The sequence below is a fragment of the Bombyx mandarina genome, chromosome 28 (assembly GCF_030267445.1).
Source record: "Bombyx mandarina strain Sakado chromosome 28, ASM3026744v2".
In the NCBI taxonomy this organism is placed as follows: Eukaryota; Metazoa; Arthropoda; class Insecta; order Lepidoptera; family Bombycidae; genus Bombyx; species Bombyx mandarina.
In genome coordinates, this window is record NC_143233.1 from 4,076,041 (window position 1) to 4,096,651 (window position 20,611).

The 20,611-nt window shown below is 40.6% G+C and overlaps 1 protein-coding gene across 2 annotated transcripts in view; it reads left to right on the plus strand.

Annotated features, from left to right (window-relative positions):
- Nucleotides 1-20,611, plus strand: part of LOC114243384 (multicopper oxidase 3) — a 135,488-nt gene that overhangs the window by 830 nt on the left and 114,047 nt on the right. The window contains exon 1 of one of the 2 annotated variants that reach the window (XM_028174856.2): nt 15,583-15,721. The exons of the other annotated variant lie outside the window; for it this stretch is intronic. The gene's annotated coding sequence lies outside the window, so the exon portion shown is untranslated. Of the gene's footprint in view, nt 1-15,582; nt 15,722-20,611 lie in introns of those variants that run through there. 2 annotated transcript variants of the gene reach the window in all.

The following is a 20,611-nucleotide window of genomic DNA, read 5'->3' on the forward strand; positions in this document are numbered from 1 at the left end:
TATCAAATACCTATATACCATAAATTAACAAAGAATGAAAATTGATTTAAAAACAAAACAAAAAAGCACGCCTTTGTTAACATAATAACTTAAAAAAACTAGAAAGTATTTTATATAAGTTCAGGTAAAAAAAGAATGAATAAGAAAAAACATTTTATCGTAAAAATGTGTGGGCGCTTATAATGATGAAAAGCGTACTAAAAAATTGTCGAATTTCGCAGCGAATTACAAGAAAAATAACTTTTAAAATAAAATAGCTGTTTAATAATTGTTATTTAAAATCAAAGCTATTTACCCTCAAATAAGAATCTATGTATTAATACGTGAAGCAAAAACTTTGGATCCCTTTTAACGAAAATTGTGCGGACGGAGGAGTATGAAATTTTGCACACTTATAGAGAATATAGAGAAGAAGTGCACAATGCTAATATTTTTTTTAAATAATGCTGAAAAGATACAATAAATCAATAAAGAAAACATTACACACACTACATACCATGTATTTGACGCACACACGCATGCATACTATTTATTGTCAAACTTTTCTTCTTGACGTCTGTGGTCAAATTGAGCATAGATTAAATATGGTTTGTCATTATTAATATTTTTTTATAGTGTAGCCTTCGCGAAATTTAGGATTATAGAAGTATAAAATACAATCATAATAGTGTACAAACTTACAATTCCAATTAATTATAGTCGAATTTCGACTACTGCGGGACCTCTAGTATCATAGAATAAGTCCTAATAAGCACGGTGTTAAATTTTTTTTTTTATTGCTTAGATTGGTGGACGAGCTTACAGCCCACCTTGTGTTAAGAGGTTACTGGAGCCCATAGACATCCCCAACGTAAATGCGCCACCCACCTTGAGATATAAGTTCTAAGATCTCGTAGAGTTACAAGGCGTTCGACAAAGTCTGGCACAACGGTTTGATATACAAACTGTATAACATGGGAGTGCCAGACAGACTCGTGCTCATCATACGAGACTACTTGTCGAAACGTTCGTTTTGATATCGAGTCGAGGGAACGCGTTCCCGGCCCCGTCACGTCACAGCCGGAGTCCCGCAAGGCTCCGCCCTCTCCCCGCTACTATTTAGTTTGTATATCAATGATATACCCCGGTCTCCGGAGACCCATCTGGCACTCTTCGCCGATGACACCGCCATCTACTACTCGTGTAGGAAGAAGGCGTTGCTTCATCGACGACTTCAGACTGCAGCTACCACCATGGGACAGTGGTTCCGGAAGTGGCGCATCGACATCAACCCCACGAAAAGCACAGCGGTGCTCTTCAAAAGGGGTCGCCCTCCGAACACCACGCTGAGCATCCCCCTCCCGACTAGGCGCGTCAACACCTCCGCCCCCGCCATTCGCCCAATCACGATGTTCGACCAGCCCATACCGTGGGCCCCGAAGGTCAAATATTTAGGCGTCACCCTCGACAGTAGGATGACATTCCGCCCTCACATCAAGACGGTACGCGACCGTGCCGCCTTCATTCTAGGACGTCTCTACCCGATGATATGTAGGCGAAGTAAAATGTCCCTTAGAAATAAGGTGACACTCTACAAAACTTGCATACGCCCCGTCATGACCTATGCAAGTGTAGTGTTCGCTCACGCGGCCCGCACTCACTTAAAGTCATTCCAAATTATTCAATCCCGTTTTTGCAGGATAGCCGTCGGAGCCCCGTGGTTCGTCAGGAACGTCGACCTCCATGACGACCTGGACTTAGAGTCCACCAGTAAGTATATGCAGTCGGCGTCGATGCGCCACTTCGATAAAGCGGCACGACACGAGAACCCTCTCATCGTGGCCGCCGGTAACTACATTCCCGATCCTGCGGACAGAATGGAAAGCAGTCGACGTCGCCCAAAACACGTCATCTCGGATCCTCCCGATCCACTAACGGTGCTTCTAGGTACTTCAAGCACCGGTCACCGTTCTCGTCGAACCCGTCGACGAAGGGCTCGACGAGTAAATTAACTCTCAGACACAGCCCACTGAGTTTCTCGCCGGATCTTCTCAGTGGGTCGCGTTTCCGATCCGGTGGTAGATTCTGCGAAGCACGGCTCTTGCTAGGGTTCGTGTTAGCAACGTCATCAGGTTTGAGCCCCGTGAGCTCACCTACAAAAGTTAGGGTTACGCTGATATAGCCTCTCAAGGCTATCAGCTTAGGTAGGAAAAAAAAAAAAATAGTTACAACGGCTGCCCTACCCTTCAGACCGAAACGCATTACTGCTTCACGGCAGAAATAGGCAGGGCGGTGGTACCTACCCGCGCGGACTCACAAGAGCTCCTACCACCAGTAAATTATGATTGTATTCATTTAGATGCAACATATAATGTATGTAACATAAACACATATTATCCATATATCCGTACTATAATTAATTGTGCATTGCAACTGCAATTTTTATTTATTTAATTTAATAATGTCATTTTGTTGTCCTTTTCATAACTGTTTTTTTTATTAATCACGTTCTTTTTATTTTTTAATATATTTTACAATGATGTGTATTGGCCGGTCTGATGCTGGTGTGCGCGTCACTCCGCAGGTGCCGGCGGAAGATCAGCGCCGCAGTACCGATTGTCTCGATACTGTTAGGCATTGCTGAGCCGGTAACCGTTTCCAAGCCTCGTTATTTTTGCTATCTTTTTTATTTATTTTTTGTACTTAATTTGTGTTTGGAATAAATGTTAATTATTATTATTATTATATGTGCTCTGAGGAATTGTTCGAGATGATACCATCATCTCGTTTTTACCATCGCACCGCCTGCCACCGGAGTAGAGTTCATCCACTACCTGGAGCCACTGCGGTCATTCACAGTGCGTTTCCAGAGGTCTTTTTTTGCCACGTACCATCAATGAGCTCCCGTCCACGGTGGGTCCCGAGCGCTATGACATGTCCTTCTTCAAACGAGGCTTGTGGAGAGTATTAAGCGGTAGATAGCGGCTTGGTTCTGCCCCTGATATTGCTGAGGTCCATGGGCGACGGTAACCATTCACCATCAGGTGGGCCGTGTGCTCGTCTGCCTACAAAGGCAATAAAAAAAATCCCTGTGTAGGACTGACAGCACAATACTAGTACCGTAGGCTTGGCTTGAAACCAAAATAAATGAATAGCACAAAAATGCACTATGCCTTATAAGATTTTCTCCTGTGGAAAAAAAAAAAAATGCCTTATATGAGTAAAAGGTTATTTTCTAAAGTGTTTTCTTTGGTTCTAGTAGAAGGTTCTAGTAGAGTCGTAGAAATAGTCAGTAAAATATTCAAATGTCGCCGCTAAAAAATTCGTCGTCGCGACCACGGAAAGTGTATAAAGTATTGGAAACAATATCAACAAGAAAAAACGCATTAGACCTTAAAGTTACTTACAGTACCCGGCGATAAATATTTGCACATCGACCGTGGAAAAGAGACGGTTAATTTTTGCTTTGTAGAGCGTTATATCTGTCGCACATTATTTAATTGACATTTAATCTCCTAAGATACGGGATCGTTGTTGTTTCATCGCACACAGGTAACGCTCTACGACAATAACAAAATTAGACGACTGTCTCTTTCTAAATATCGATGTGCAATATTTATTGTCTGGTACTGTACACGCTTTGCCGATAAATCTTTTTTGTTTATAAATAAATAAATAAATAAAATTCATTTCATTCAGACCCTCTTAAGTCCATATGTTGTAAGTAGAATAATACTTAGAACTATGTTAGTAAAATTAAAATTATAATTAAAATTAAAATTAGCAATTAAAACATTTAAACATTTAATTCATAAATCTGCGCTGCTTTGAGGCACCTGGTATATGGGTATGTATATTAAACCAGTGTCTCAAAACAGCACATTCGGGTTTATTACCTATAACCATCAGGATATTATTGGTACTCGCACGAACCCTACGCATCAGTGAGGCCGTTCGTTTGCGGATGATTGATGAAAAGTCATCCACGTGAGCATCCGCAAACATACCTGATGCGCTAGAGTACCGCGGGAGCCCCAACAACAACAATGTTTATGAAAGGTACCTACCGTGATTCATTTTCTCGATCCTTGACAAAGTCTAAATTAATTTTCACGTTGATCAGTTGAGTAGTTAAGACGTGAAAGCGTAATAAGCAAGCTTATTTTCGTATGCATACAATTTGGAAATATAAATTAAAATTCTCTTAATAGAAACATAAGGCTTAATGAAAAAAAAACTATATACCTATCTAATGCTTTGAACATTGACTGTTTGTAATTGTGTGAAAAAACATCAATTTCAAACTGTTCACGTCTGACCTGTCGTACGGTGATAAGCCAACGGTAATATCCCCTGAGTTTCTCGCCGGATCTTTTCAGTGGTTCGTGATTCCGACCCAGTGGTAGATTCAGAGAAGCACTGCTCTTTCTAGGGCTAGTGTTAGCAATTCTCTCAGGCTGAGACTAATATCCGTGAGTGGCTGAAATAGTCCTTTAGATTATCAGCGGTTAGGTAAGGAAATGATATTGGAAATCTTTCCTGGCGTGCCAAAAACAACTGTACTAAGTTTCACCATAGTCGGATGAATTAATTGGGAACGAATAGAGGACAAACAAACAATTTACTGGTCGTAGGACCTCTTGTGAGTCCGCACGGTTAGGTACCACCAGCCTATTTCTGCCGTGCAGCAGTAATGCGTTTCGGTTTGCAGGGCAGGGCAGCCGTTGTAACTATACTGAGATCTTAGAACTTATATCTCAAGGTGGGTGGCGCATTTACGTTGCAGATGTCTATGGGCTCCAGTAACCACTTAACACCAGGTGGACTGTGAGCTCGTCCACACATCTAAACAATAAAAAAAAATTATTAATACAGATCTATTATCATTTACATACCACATGTAACATTCCACTTGTTACAGTTTTACAGAAATGCGATTGTATGGATATATTTTTTTAGAATACGCATGAAAAGCTGTTGTTTTCTAAATAAATAAGTAGATACAACGAATACGTGGGTATTAATCTCACTATAAAATGATCCCGGTAGTTAGACAGGCCGGAAAAACAATTTGATTCACGGGAGGGTCAAAAACAGGGGCCCAGAGCTGTATATACCTACAAATAGTTTATGTAACCATTTCGTATGTCAATGTTTTTTTTAATACTTATTTAAATATACGAGCTATCGGGCCACCTAGTGTAAGGTCGATACTGGAATCTGAAGACATCATATGAATGCCACTTTGTAGGTAACAACATAGGGAAGGTTTTGCGGTAGGCAGCGGCTTGGCTCTGCCCTTGGCATTGCTGAAGTCCATGGGCGACGGTAACCACTCACCATCAGGTGGGCCGTATGCTCGTCTGCCTACAAAGGCAATAAAAAAAAATTAAAAAAGGGAAGATCGTTGACCTTGGGTGCTCGGTAGACGGACGCGGGTACATTTCGACTCTTCTTAGGATTTTTTAAATACAAACTTATCTATACTAATATTATAAAGAGGAAAGATTTGTTTGTTTGTTTGTTTCGAATAGGCTCCGAAACTACTGGACCGATTTGAAAAATTCTTTTTCCATTAGAAGCCGACTATGTCCCTGATGAACATAGGCTACTTTTTTAATTTTTTTTTTTTTTTTGGTTTAATGTGTATTTTAATGTTTCCGAAGCGAAGCGAGGGCGGGTCGCTAGTCTTGTATATAAATGTCGTTAGCTCGATTCAGGCATTTTCTCCTACCTTAACCTCGACTCGTGACCTCGAGGGGGCATGCTAGATTTACCGAACTAGTAGGTGAGCTCACGGGGATCTAGCCTGTGTATGTTGCTAACACTAGCCCTAGCAAGAGGAGTGATTCGCCGGATCGGAAACGCGACCCCCTGTGAAGATCCGGCGAGAAACTCTGTGGGCTGTATCTGTGGGCTAATTTACTCGCCGAACTCTTCGTTGCAAGCGACGGCCTAGACGAAAACTGTGACCGATGCCTGAGGTACCTAAAAGCACCGTTAGTGGATCGGGAGGATCCGAAATGACATGTGTTTTGTTTAATATGCTATCCTAAACTTGAAGTGGGAACACAAGCGGCACGAACAAGCAGGATATACTTACCCGTGCAGGCTTATGACGTACCAATAGTATATGCCGATTGATTATCGCACTGTTCTGGTATAATACTTAGAAGAAGCCACTGTCCATTTCCTTGTTACGACGCCCACGGAATGAAGGGATGATGCCATTCAAGACCGTCACAATAGCAGCAATAAAACTTATCTTCTTCTTCTTTCTAGAGTTTTCTCGGTCTAGTGCCAGAGTCTGCTATCCTACTTAAACTCCTTCATTTTGTCCGGTCTTCGGCATCCTCCTAGATGAGATTATTCTTCTCAAACATAAACGAGATGGAACAGCGTTTTAGATCGGTTTTCGCATCAATAACACCGACGGTAGTGCGAAATGCAACACAAGCCATATATCGACAAGAGAGGCTGTGTATTGAGCAAGGCGGAGCATACTTTGAGCCGTTTCTTTAAATTTTGTACTAGTGGTAGGACCTCTTGTGAGTCTGCACGGGTAGATACCACCACCCCGTATATTTCTGCCGTGAAACAGTAATGCGTTTCGGCTTGAAGGGTGGGGCAGCCGTTGTAACTATACTGAGACCTTAGAACTTACATCTCAAGGTGGGTGGCGGGATTTACGTTGTAAATATCCAAGGGCTTCAGTAACCACTTATCACCAGCTCGGCTGTGAAATCGTCCACCCAGCTTAGCAACAAAAACAAAATTGACGTTTATTATGATTGATTTATTATGATGACGTTTAGGTTGTTTCATTAGGTTAGGTCTTTAAAATTTTTGCCGTTTCGGGAATTAGGTACAAATGTAGATAGGTACATTCTAAGTTGTTTACTCTTTAATATTACTGAAGTAGGGTTTGCATATCAGTGAAAATATTTTTTTTTTGCGTATTTACATACAGCCTTACTACCGTTCTTAAATATTGAGAATGGACTCTTGTAACGTCCAATGTAACCTCCATTCGGCTTTACGGGTAGTTTTGTAAAACCCTGTATATTTAAGTATATCTGGTTTAGTATAACTATTAATGATCCAATGTTCAAATGACACTTATAGATTTGAATATTCATTTTACGTTTTTTTTGTTATGTTGAAAAATTTTAAATACGTAAAATTAGGTACTGTTTTCACAAAAATATTTTTCACTGACAACCCTAAGTGTATGGCAACAAAAAAAAAAAGAAGAAAGCAATCGTGCCTGATAGATGGCGCTGGTGATTTTTATCTTTCGAATCAGAGATCGAAAATGATATGAAATCTATTTATGTAAAAAATAATGTATGTGTTTATGTAGGTACTATATTCATCTAAAATTATCTTAGGTAGCTAACTTTCTGAATCGTCTTTTGGCGATTATAATATAATAATATAAAATGAATATTTTAATATTTAAAATAATTGCGTGTTGTTCCTGACGAAGGTACGGACTCAACTAGTGTTATAAATATATAATAATATACATATATGATCTCAAGGTTGGTGGGAGAAAACGACTTAGCTTGGCCAATATATAGACCCATCATTTCAAAGTGCAGGAAGTTTATAATATTGTTATTACCATTAATAAAGTTTATTCAGATCAAGATTCGAAAGTATGTAGTATCACATGTACGATATGTAAAAGCGACGGTAACCACTTACCATCAGGTGGACTGTATGCTCGTTCTGACTACTAAGCAATAAAAATCATAAAAAAGAACTTTTATCGATTAGTTTTTTATTTTTATTTTATTGCTTAGACGAGTGGACGAACTCACAGCCCACCTGGTTTTAAGTGGTTAATGGAGCCCATAGACATCAACACTGTAAATTAGCCACCTACCTTGAGATATAAGTTCTAAGGTCTCAGTATAGTTACAACGGCTGCACCACCCTTTAAATCGAAACGCACTACTGCTTCACGGCACAAATAGGCGGAGTGATGGTACCTACCCGTGCGGACTTACAAGAGTTCCTGCCACCAGTAATTACGCAAGTTATAATTTTGCGGGTTTCATTTTTATTACACGATGTTATTCCTTCACCGTGGAAGTCAATCGTGAACATTTGTCGAGTACGTATTTCATTAGAAAAAATGGTATCCGCCTGCGGGATTTGAACACCGGTGCATCGCTAGATACGAATGCACCGGACGGCTTATCCTTTAGGTCATGACGAATTCAATAGTTACGTTGGAAGATATATTATTTAAAGTAGCAACGATGCAAATTGTGTTTTCTCTAATTCAATACGACGCGGCATTAAGATAAGATTTGATGTTAATAAAACATTTTTATGATGGTGTACTTAAAACATTAAATCCACATTTATATCGAATTCGTCTCGTTCCAAGCGCTACAGTGTCCTAAGTCTTTAACCAGCAAATACCTCTGGCATTAGCACGTGATCAAACAAAACGAGCTTCATCATCATGCCAAAGTGCAAAGAGCAATGAAGATGTCTCCGAGATTCCTTGCTCGATCGAATTATGAATTAATTATTATCGGAGGACTAAAGTATCCAATATTCCCTTTAGTAGAAGTGGTAATGCGTAAAGTGTATTGATTCTAAAACAGGCCATCGAGTTATATGAGTGAATATGAAGTCGTTGTGGCCTAAAAGATAAGACGTCCGGTGCATTCGTATGTAGTGATGCACCGGTGTTCGAATCCCGCAGGCGGGTACCAATTTTTCTAATATAATACGTACTCAACAAATGTTCACGATTGACTTCGACGGTGAAGGAATAACATCGTGTAATAAAAATCATACCCGCAAAATTATAATTTGCGTAATCACCGGTGGTAGGACCTCTTGGGAATCCGCACGGGTAGGTACCACCACTCCGCCTATTTCCGCCGTGAAGCAGTAATGCGTTTCGGTTCGAAGGGTGGGGTTGCCGATGTAACTATACTGAGACCTCAGAACTTATATCTCAAGGTGGGTGGCGCGTTTACGTTGTAGATGTCTATGGGCTCCAGTAACTACTTAACATCAGGTGGGCTGTGAGATCGTCCATCCATCTAAGCAATAAAAAAAAAAAGAATAATTAACTCGACGGGCTGGTGTAGGTACCACGAATCGTTATTGTCATTGTAACAGTGGCATTGGCGGAGGTACATGATAAAAGCGTCATTCCCGTGTTCAAGCTGCTTCAAACTATTCTAAAGTGATAATTATCATAAGCCATCTAGTGCAATTTCAATAAAAAATTCTTAATCATTTTAATTAATCGAATCTTTTTTGTTTTTTACCATTGCGTGATAATATGAGTAAAAAATCTCATTGCTTAAGTGGCGGTCAGTGGTAACTGAAACCCATAGAAATTACGATGGGGAAACCACGGCCCATCTTGAAACAAGAGGTCGAATTAAAAATTTGATCATGACAGTGACATGATCTGACCTTTCAGACGGAAACATATGACTGATTTGTTGCGGAAGTAGCCGGGATGGTGGTAGCTACCGGTGCGGACTCACAAGAACCCTATTTTTAATAATTATTAATTTTTTTATTTTGCGGGTCTAATTGGAATGACACGACGTCATTCTATCATCGTAGAAATGTTCCGTGAAGTCGTACGCCAGTACTTCAGAAAAAATGTACCAACCTGTGGGATTCGAACACCGGTACGCATCGCTCGATACACGTGCAGTGGATGTCTTATCGTTTAGGCCACGAAGACTTCAAGATTGAATTGTAATTGTTGTAATTTACTGTCTCCTCATATATTCTATATATCTCGTATATTATTGTGCAGACAGTACTTGGAGTGTCTCGATTTGTAATGAAATCATGTTGACTGTACATTTCATATTAATATATCAGTTGAGTTGTTACAACGGAATTAAAAATTAAAAACTTCCAATACAATTTAGATGTGGTATCATGTCTTAAGAGGCTTTCGCGTCGCTACATCCTTGGGCTTTTTAACTCGCTTAAAAATAAGTAGGAAATGAGTATTTTTGCGTTGAAAAAAACAATGCAAGCCATGCCGATAAAATAAAGTTTTCACTGTCAGAATATTTAAAATCTAATTAATATTATTTGTGTTAATTGATGGATCCTGCCTTATTATTTATCTGGTTATGAATGACATGAACTTTATTGGTATCATACTATTTTATAGTTTATGTCTTATTGTCCTGAGTTCACATTTTCAGCTGCGAAAATAATACAAAATAAGTGTTTTTTTCGGCTTTGGGCATTATTAAGACTACTTTAAGTGATTTGATCTAGAGTTTATTAATTTCATTTTATTATTGCAGTCGTTTGGTAACATTACACTATCCGTGGCCCTTTACAATTAAAGGTTTTTTTTATTGCTTAGATGGGTGGACGAGCTCACAGCCCACCTGGTGTTAAGTGGTTACTGGAGCCCATAGACATCAACAACGTAAATGCGCCACCCGCTTTGAGATAAGTTCTAAGGTCTCAGTATAGTTACAATGGCTGCCCCACCCTTCAAACCGAAACGCATTACTGCTTCACGGCAGAAATAGGCAGGGTGGTGGTACCAACTCGTGCGAACTCACAAGAGGTCCTACCACCAGGAAGAAGCTATTCTCCTTCTTCGTAGCTTTCTTCATTACTGAAGGTCATGTCTCTGAAACTTGACCGTTGCCTGCTTCATGAGCTGTTTCCACCTTGTCCGGTCCTCAGCTTCTCGTAGCGCGGTAGTGACTGGCAGCCGAGTTAGGATTGGTTACACCAGTGGCTAGGTGCTTGGCCGCGTGGTCTCCTTTCTTCCACCTTGCCTTCATAATCACTTTGTCTAAGTTATCCGGCTGTTGGCGAATAACTAAAGATAAAAAAATAAATAAAGAGCTATTAATAGACATATAATGAATGTGCTAAAGACAAAAACATTTCTTGACATTTAAGTATAGTAACGTGAAAGATGATATGTATCAACCACGAAAACTGTAAAATATTCGGCACATTCAAAATAATAAACCCTTTTTTTTTTTTTTTTTTTTAACGCTGGGGAATCCATTTACGGATACCCGGTCCGGGGGGGTAACGAACCGGGTTATGTCGGACTCCGGCGCCTCCTGAGAGGAAGAGGGGGACGAGAAGGTCCTCCACCTCCCCGAATTCCTCGCAAGAGACTACGCCTTGAAAAAGGCGCGCGAAGCACTTGCCCCGCAGAACGACTACCGACTAAACCCCATCGAGCTCCACCACACCGGCTACACCAGACATACGGTACCGCAGTGCGCGCCGAAAGTCTGCCTTCGCCGGTACCCGTCCTGATGATAAGACGGGATTTCATCTCCGGGAAAATCCCGAAGGACGTCATTTCGGGAGATACACCGTGGGCGGCGCACAGGAGCCACCTTGCACCGCCCCACCACCGGACCGACAGTCGAGTACCGGGCGTCCCCGCACCCGCCACCTGATAGTCCCTACGGGGGCTGAGCGGGAGCTTCACGCCCGCGCCGGCCATCCCGCCTTCTGCGCTGAGGTGCTGAAGAGGGATCCCACTCCCTTTCACGCTCCTCAGCCTCACGGGACGCCATTACCAGGTCACAAAACCTGGCCATGGCCTCCCACGAGCCCTGATCCTCTAACATGCGGGCGACGACAGCCCGCAGGGAGAGGTTTCTCCCCAGCACCGCGACGAGATCTCGCCGCGAGTGCTCCCAAAAAAAAAAAAAAGATTAAGCCGCTAAAATAGATTTTATTTTGTCAAAATAAACAAATGTTTCTCTTCCTTTCTAAATTGTTATATGCAAATTAAATGAGTTTTCTCTGTCTGTAATGATTAGTCGATACCGACGTACTATCGCGAAGGTTTAATGCTTATTAAGCACTAACCCAGTCCGCGGTGTATCGCGTTCCGACTACGCAGGCTGGTTCTGGCCCAGCGGGGTATCCCGGAACATCAGCGGCATCGTCGTCGTCGCCGACGTCGTTGGTCGTCGACTATCGCTTCGACGACCCGTCGGTCGGGCGTCCTGGGGGTGGCGCCGCGTGTCTGGTTGTAGTGTTGACCGCGAGAACCCCCCTACTCTGACCCGTTTCTGACCCCGGACAGAGATCGGACGTTGGGTGTAAGAGTGCCGGGCAGTTATTTAGTGCCCTAAAACTCCTTGGGTACGCGGTCTGCTCCCAACATCTGCAGATCGTCAAGTCCCACATACGCCCCCTAAACGCGGGGACCTCGCAGGAGGTTCGGCATCCAGCCCGGAAAAAAAAGAAGAAATATTTAGCACTTTAATTATGTTGAAATTTGCGCGGCTTGAGATATTTTAAAACGATTACAGACACATTTCGCTATTAAACCTCGTGATATAAGTTTGTTTCGTTTAACGATATCTTATCAAGTAAAATTTCTCTGCTTGAGACCGTTTCGTGTGATAAGTCCGTCTATGTCACGGCTCTGCGATAGCGCGAGATGAGTATATTGACACATGTTGTAAACAAGAAATCATTTTTATAATGGCATTCCTTGACAACTGGTTTTTGATCTTGGGAATAAGGATTTCGGAATCGTGTGCCGACATCTCTAGTTATAGCAGTAGTTTCTGATTTGACTGCTCCGTGTCATCACGTAGTCATCCACGAAGATTTCCCTTGCAAGGGTTCTGGGGTGATGTTTTCCGACAATTGCATGCTTTGGTGGTATCACCGTCATTTTAACAGTAGGCAGCGGCTTGGCTTTGTTGTAAATGCTGCGCTACTAAGAGAAGATTAATTTTTTGTTATCAAATATTTACTAATTTCTTTTAATAGGTATGTAAGTAGGTTTTTTTATTGCCCTTGTATGCAGACGAGCGTACGGCCCACCTGATGGTTAGTGGTTACCGTCGCCCATGGACTTCAGCAATGCCAGGGGCAGAGCCAAGCCGCTGCCTACCGCTTAATATTCTCCACAAGCCTCGTTTGAAGCAGGACATGTCATAGCGCTCGGGAAGCACCGTGGAGGGAAGCTCATTCCATAGCCGTAAGGTACGTGGCAAAAAAGACCTCCGGAAACGCACCGTGGATGACCGCAGTGGCTCCAGGTAGTATGGATGAACTCTACTCCGGTGGCGGGCGGTGCGATGGTAAAAACGTAATGATGGTATCATCTCGATAGATGGTTTGTTAACAGCCACACGAAGGTATCTACCGGCCCTCAACAGATCTTCGTCACACGTCTATCTATCACAGTTTCAGAACCGGCCACCCGCTGCAAAAGTCTGGCGGGTTGATGCAAGCGCTAAGTTTCAAGTCGAGCTTGTTTGGCGTGTTTGACAAGTACGGCGCCATCTACAGCATTGAGAGTAGAGCCATGTCGACGGGGATCCCCGTCATGAACGAATTTCCTTTTAGAAGCCGACTGAGTTGCAATCGGTTTTAAATTTCATCTTTGACGCCACTTTTATTAGATCGTAGATAAGATAGTATCGGTTTATACAAAACTAGCGACCCGCCCTCGCTTCGCTTCGGAAACATTAAAACACACATGAAACCAAAAAAAAAAAAATTAAAAAAGTAGCCTATGTTCATCAGGAACAATGTAGGTTTCTAATGGAAAAATAATTTTTCAAATCGGTCCAGTACTTTCGGAGCCTATTCGAAACAAACAAACAAACAAATCTTTCCTCTTTATAATATTAGTATAGATATAGATGTTTCGAAATGCATCCAGCGAATAAGGCATTGGAGTTTAGCTTTGACATTGTTGTATCAAAAGGTCGCATTTGTTTATGTCATGTTGCATGCATGAATATTTCACTGAATGATGACGACACCTTTTTTTCCGGGCAGAAGGCCAAACCTTTTCGAGGTGTCCAGGCATAGAGGGTACGCGGGGTACCTATGTGGGACTGGACGATCTGCAGATACTAGGAACATACCGCGAGCCTAAGGATATTTTTAGGGCCCTGCTGCATTAGTAAATCAGTAAACACCTACCACAACCTCTGTTACTTCGGTCGAATATTGACAATAAATTTAGGAATTGAACATAAAAATGCCTTTAGTATTTATATTATAATTTGCGACCAACTAACATTTATCTCAAGCTAGTCTCGCTGCATCAATATTCTATTAGCAATTTTAATGTAATCTTAGTTTGTATTACTTCGCAAGAATACCACTTTTATACGGCATAGTAGGTTTTGAATACTTATACCAGTATCGGTATATGTTATCGTTACTGGTGGTAGGACCTCTTGCGAGTCCGCACGGCTAGGTACCACCACCCTAACTATTTCTGCCGTGAAGCAGTAATACGTTTTGGTTTGAAGGGCGGGGCAGCCGTTGTAACTATACTGAGACCTTAGAACTTATATCTCAAGGTGGGTGGCGCATTTACGTTGTAGATGTCTATGGGCCCCAGTAACCACTTAACACCAGGTGGGCTGTGAGCACATCCACCCATCCAAGCACTAAAAAAAAAATGCTACGCATGTTACGTTATGTTAGTATGAAATTTTCAATTTGTACTGCTATTTATTGTAATGATACACTATAATTAGCAAGGTAGGTATAGATTTAAAAAAAAAAAAATTAGTTGTCTGTAAAGTCGTTTTACGGACGATAGTTTTACGGAGTAACGTGAGTAGCAGAACTATTTGAACTTCCAGCTCCGACGTCACGCGAGAAGAAAGATAAATGTGTCACAGGGCAATGCTTGGCCCGATCGTACCTCTCTATCGCTTGTTGCAAGCTCAGACTTAGGCGGAACGTGACACTTTTTCGTGCGTGCAGCCGATGTTCATTAATTTATAAGACGTTATCACGTAAAAAATGCCAAAGAAGGATATACTGTTTGGTATTATTAACACATCGCTCGCTCGCTCGTAGAGGCTCCGATAACTTGGAGAAGCTGATGGTAGTTGGTCAGGTTGACGGGAGAAGATCACGCGGACGCTCACCTACACGCTGGTCTGATCTGGTTAAGACGCTCACCGGCCTGCCAATAACCGAGGCTATAAAGACTGCCGATGACAGGAAGACGTGGGGAAGCATTGCGCATCGAGTGGTCCACATTTCAGATTAGACGACCTTCAGCAATGAAGAGACCGACTCGGAAGAAGATTCCACATGCCTATTTAAATTTTAATTCAAAAATATTAATATTCAAATTTTGTAACTTGGTTGTAATTACTCTCTATATGGTGCGCAATATCATATTATGTATTGCACACATCCCGCGACATCCGTCCTCTGAATGCTCTGTCTTGTTCTCCGTGTACCAGTGTGTACGTCTTAAATTATCACTGAATATTTGTCTAAAATGATTACACGTTGTTCAGTCGCGTCCAAATGCCGCGTGGGCCCACATGTTCCGATGTCATCCACCAATCACGCTTCAGGCTGTGTAATTTTTCAATGAGATTGTCCACTTAGCCACGTATGACGTCCGTTGTCATTTTAACGAGGCGGCCACGCTACGTTTTCGAATTTTGCCGCATCGGAACGCGACTCATTCGATGATTGAAAGAACGCAAATCGATTTGACCGTATTCAGAGTCCGTGAACGTTTCTCGGTGTCGTATTGAACTTTTGACTATTACAAATCGAATCAAAGTGGATCCTTTCGTGAAGAGAAAGATGAAAGTTTTCAAGAAGAAATTGCGTTTCTCGATATAACGTTAGAATGTGTGGACATTGTGTTAAACATAATTTATCGATACGTGTACTATAATATTATACCTACATCACCGGCGGCATTTCGTTCAGATATAGTCACAGATAGGTAAGTGATTGTTTGTATTAGGCAAATATGTGATAAGAGTCTTATAAGAACGTGTCTATTGAAACAAACCATATTAAATGCTATTTACATTACATCCTTTGTATTTTTGATTACGCTTGATAAACATGGATTATTAAATTGGGACTTAGAACTCATGTCTCCAGTTGGGTGACGACTTTTATGTTTTTTTTTTTGTCTTGAAGGCAGATTAGTAAACGGCCCATCTGATGGTGAGTACTCGTCGCTTGTGGACGTCAGCAATATCAGGGACAAAGCCAACCTGCATATAAAATTGCTGATGTAACCGCTAACCGATTAACTTAACGTGCGCTGTGAGCTCGTTCACCTGACTAAGAGACGAGAGAAGAAAAAGAGACATGATGAGCTCAGGGCTTGCTTAGAGCTAAGGGGTTGTCCATAAATTACGTCACACGTTGATGGGCAGGGGGGGGGGTATCACCGAAATGTGACATAGTGTGACAAGGGGCGGGGGGTGGGTTGTGTTCAATAGTTTTGTGACGTCACATGTTAAAATTGAAAATATTAAAACGCGAAGCTTAGATGTGAATAAAAAACTTTAAAAATCGTCGAGCTTGAACTATACTTATTAATAATTTAGCACTCTCGTTATGAGATTATCTCTAATGCAACGTCATTTAACTTATAATTTAACTTACAAGCATAAATTGAAAAAATGTGTGACGTCATGAGAGAGAGAGAGGAGTGAGTGTTGAGATGACGTTTGATAGTAGAGAATGGAAGAGAAAAAATATCTGTGCCGATCCCACCTAGTGTGGGATAAGGGGGAGAAAAAGAAGAAGACTGTTCATTCTTGCTGGTATCAACACCTTAAACGTCCGTGGCCACAAAAACCGTAAATTTTTTGTTGGCTACAATTTTTTTTGTAATAATGTTCATACGCGTATTGAAAAAAAGCAACCTTTGAGTCTCTTGTCGAAACTTGTCAATGCTGAAACTGCATTCCGAGTCGTAAAGCTATGACGGTTTGAAAGTATATGTAAAGACTGTAGGTACCTATTAAAAGAAAAGCGTTTTAGTTTGATTGATTTACTAAAATCACAGACTGCGTTATCTCGTAGAGGTTACTACGAGTTTTTATGTTTTTTTGCTACAGTCTTAGAAGCCCCTTAGTTTGTTTAGTGTTTGTTACAAAACGATTTCTTGCTATGAACTTGTTGGAAGGGTCACAGTTCTGTCTTATCGATATTATTATTGAATCATTCCTGATCCTGCGGACCGAACGGTAAACAGTCGACGTCGCCTTAAACGCGTCACTTCGGATCCTCCCGATCCACTAATCATGCTTTTAGGTGCCTCAGGCATCGGTCATCGTTCTCGTCGAACCCGTCGCTTGCGAAGGGCTTGGCAAGTAAATTAACCCACAGACAGCCCACTGAGTTTCTCGCCGGATCTTCTCAGTGGGTCGCGTTTCCGATCCGGTGGTAGAGTCTGCGAAGCACTGCTCTTGCTAGGGTTAGTGTTAGCAACATTGTCAGGTTTCTGCCCCGTGAGCTCACCTACTCGTTAGATTACGATGGCGCAGCCTCTCAAGGCTACCAGCATAAGTAGGAAAAACATAATATGGATTCCGGTATTATTATATTTGAAGTGAAACTTCTAATGAGACTTCCAACAAGGTTGCGTTAAATGTTTAACGCTACCATACTAAAAAGAGACAGAGCGAGAGTGAATGCGTCGCGTAGTATACTGTTTACAGGCCAGCGCGAGCGTTAGCAACAAGAAGTGTCTAATATTTTAATGAAGTATTTAAAAAATATATGTTAATATATTTATCTTTCTATCTATAATTTAAAATATATATATATATATATATAATATAAATATTGAAGATATTCCAGACTAAGTATATATCACAATTTTGTTGAAAAAATAATAAAATATTCATTTTTTATTGAAGATGCCGCATCTCTTATAAACATCATTCCCTATTACAAAAGCAATTTGATTTAAGGATGAAAAATGAAGAAAACCACAATACTACACATCGAAAAAGAAGTTTCACTTCATTCACGTGAACCAAGTTGCACGCGCCCCGTTTTGTTTATCTACCTAGCTACCAGTAGACTCGAGGGGCTATTCTGGTTTCATACTGACTTATGGATGAGCTCACGGGGCTCAGTCCGAGAGAATTTGATACTCTCTGCCCTAGCGAGGGCAGTGCTCTACTGGACCTACCACCGGATCGGAATCGCGACCCACTACGAAAATCCAACGAGAAACTCGGTGTGCTAGGGCCCCGGCAATGACTTCAGGTCTTTGACTTATATATGGAGCTACAGCAATAGAAGTGTGCAGGCATTTTAGTCGAAGCGCGCTGTCGATTTGGTTCGATGGTGTCTTGCAAACTCAAGTCTTGTAATAGCCGGATCTTGATGAAAATGCTGACACCACAACTATTTATTATTATTTATTTATATATGTAGACACAAAAAAGAAGACATAGTTCAGAGTAATAGGAAAATTATGTACAAAGGCACTGCTTATTTCTTTAAGAAATCTCTTCCAGCAGACCTGCGAGAGGATTATGAAAATAATAATTAAAAGTGATGAGTGTGTGTAGAGCAGCTAAAATAACAAATACAACATGAGTATTATAGTAATGCACATACACATAGCAAATATTGTTAAACTTGAATACAAAATATTATAAGTAACACAGTATATACGAAGATTGTGAGCTTAAGTAATGAAAATGCCTTGTTTGTTACTATACCACCGTGTCACGACAATTTCTTCCAGTTCCAGTTTGTTATTTGGAAATGTTCGATATGATATCATTTGTTATAATTTTTTTCTTATAGCTTAGATGGGTGGACGAGCTCACAGCTCATCTGGTGTTAAGTGGTTACTGGATTCCGTAGACATCTACAACGTAAATGGGCCACCCACCTTACGATATAAGTTCTAAATTCTCAAGTATAGTTACAACGGCTGGCCCACCCTTCAAACCGAAGCGCATTCACTGCTTCACGGCAGAAATAGGCGGGGTGGTGGTACCTACCCGCGCGTACTCACAAGAGGTCCTACCACCAGTTGAAGCTTTTACAAGAACTAGTGGTCCCGCAGTAGTCGAACTTCGACTATAATTAATTGAAATTATAAGTTTGAACATTATTATGGCTCTATTGTCAAAGACTATTATACTTTTATAATTACAGATTTCGCCAAGACTACACTTTAGACAAATATTAACAAAGACAAAAAATATTTAATCTACTCTCAATTTGACCATAGACTTTATGCAATAAGAAAAGTTTGACAATAAACAAATAGTATGCATGCGTGTGTGTGTCAAATACATGGTAGTGTGTGTAATGTTTTCTTTATTGATTTAATGTATCTTTTATGCATTATTTAATAAAAATATTAGCATTGTGCACTCCTTCTCTATATTCTCTATAAGTGTGTGAAATTTCATATTTCTCCGTCCGCGCAATTTTTTTAAAAAGGGGTTCGAAGTTTTTGTTTCACGTATTAATATGTAGATACTCGGCGGTAGGCGCTGAAAACATCCTATCGGGTGAACCGTATGCTCGTCGGCCTTGAGAAGGCAATATACAAAACAAATATGCGAGAAAAGAATTTGTTAATTCTCTTTCAACATTATAAATAATCTAGTTTTTTGACACGGACACGTGATCTCAACGGTGCGTCCGTGGGAGCACGTGATATACGCTAGAGATACAGGTCTAAGTCAAAGCGTGACTTATACTTTTTTTGTTGTTGTTAAAATATTCGCGGTATTAGTCTTAGCACGTTTTGTTGGCGTACGTCATCGGCTTAGGAGTCGGGGATCGCGATAATGTGACCGGTTAAGTAAGTAGGCAATTAAATAATGTTAAATATTTGAAATTAAACAACGTGTTTTTAGTTTGGTGTCGATTTCTAAGACTTTTTTAATTTTGCTCGGCACGTTTGTTTGTGTGGTCGGAATCTTTGAACGTATTTTTTAAAGACTTTAAGACGTCGTTATCAAATTGGAAAAGCACGCGTTGCAAAGACCAATAAGGATACAATAATTTTATAGCTTCGCTCTAATATCCTGATCAGTATCAAGAGGATAAAATTTGATGAAATTGATTGTTGGTTCGATGTCCGTATTTAAGGCTGTATTTTTTTGAATTTAGAAATGTATATATGTGTATGTATTTAATTTTATTGCATTGATGGGTGGACGAGCTCACAACCCACCTGGTGTTAAGTGGTTAGCGGAGCCCATAGACATATAACGTAAATGCCGCCACCCACCTTGAGATATGAGTTTTGAGTTCTAAGGTCCCTAACCCTTCAAACAGAAACGCATTACTGCTTCACTTCTGAATTAGGCAGAGTGGTGGTACCTACCCGTGGGGACTCACAAGAGGTCCTACCCCTAACAAATATTATACCTATATCAATAAACAGAGATAGTTCAATTCCAGTTTGTCAATATAATAATGTTAATAACAAAACACAAAAAAGGAAATATAGCACACAATGCGAATCAAAATTTTGAGGTGTCAATAATTTATGTCCGTCCTCTGTAAATGTATATTTATAAAGTTGTCGTTAATTTTTTTTGATTCCAATCGGGAATTAACCTGCCTCTCATGGTATAATGCTGTTGGAAAAGTTTGCGGAATCGTCATGCACTTATTAACATAAAGGTATTTGTTAAGGGAATTTATTAATATAATTCTTTTAATACTCTATAAACTATTATATGTATGTATGTATATGTATAAATAAGTATATGTATATTTGATTGTGTATACATGTATATATAATTATGTATATACTTTTTTGTGTATGTATTTGTAACTTAATATAAATTTCATTGCATCTACCACTCTTTACTCTGCACTACCT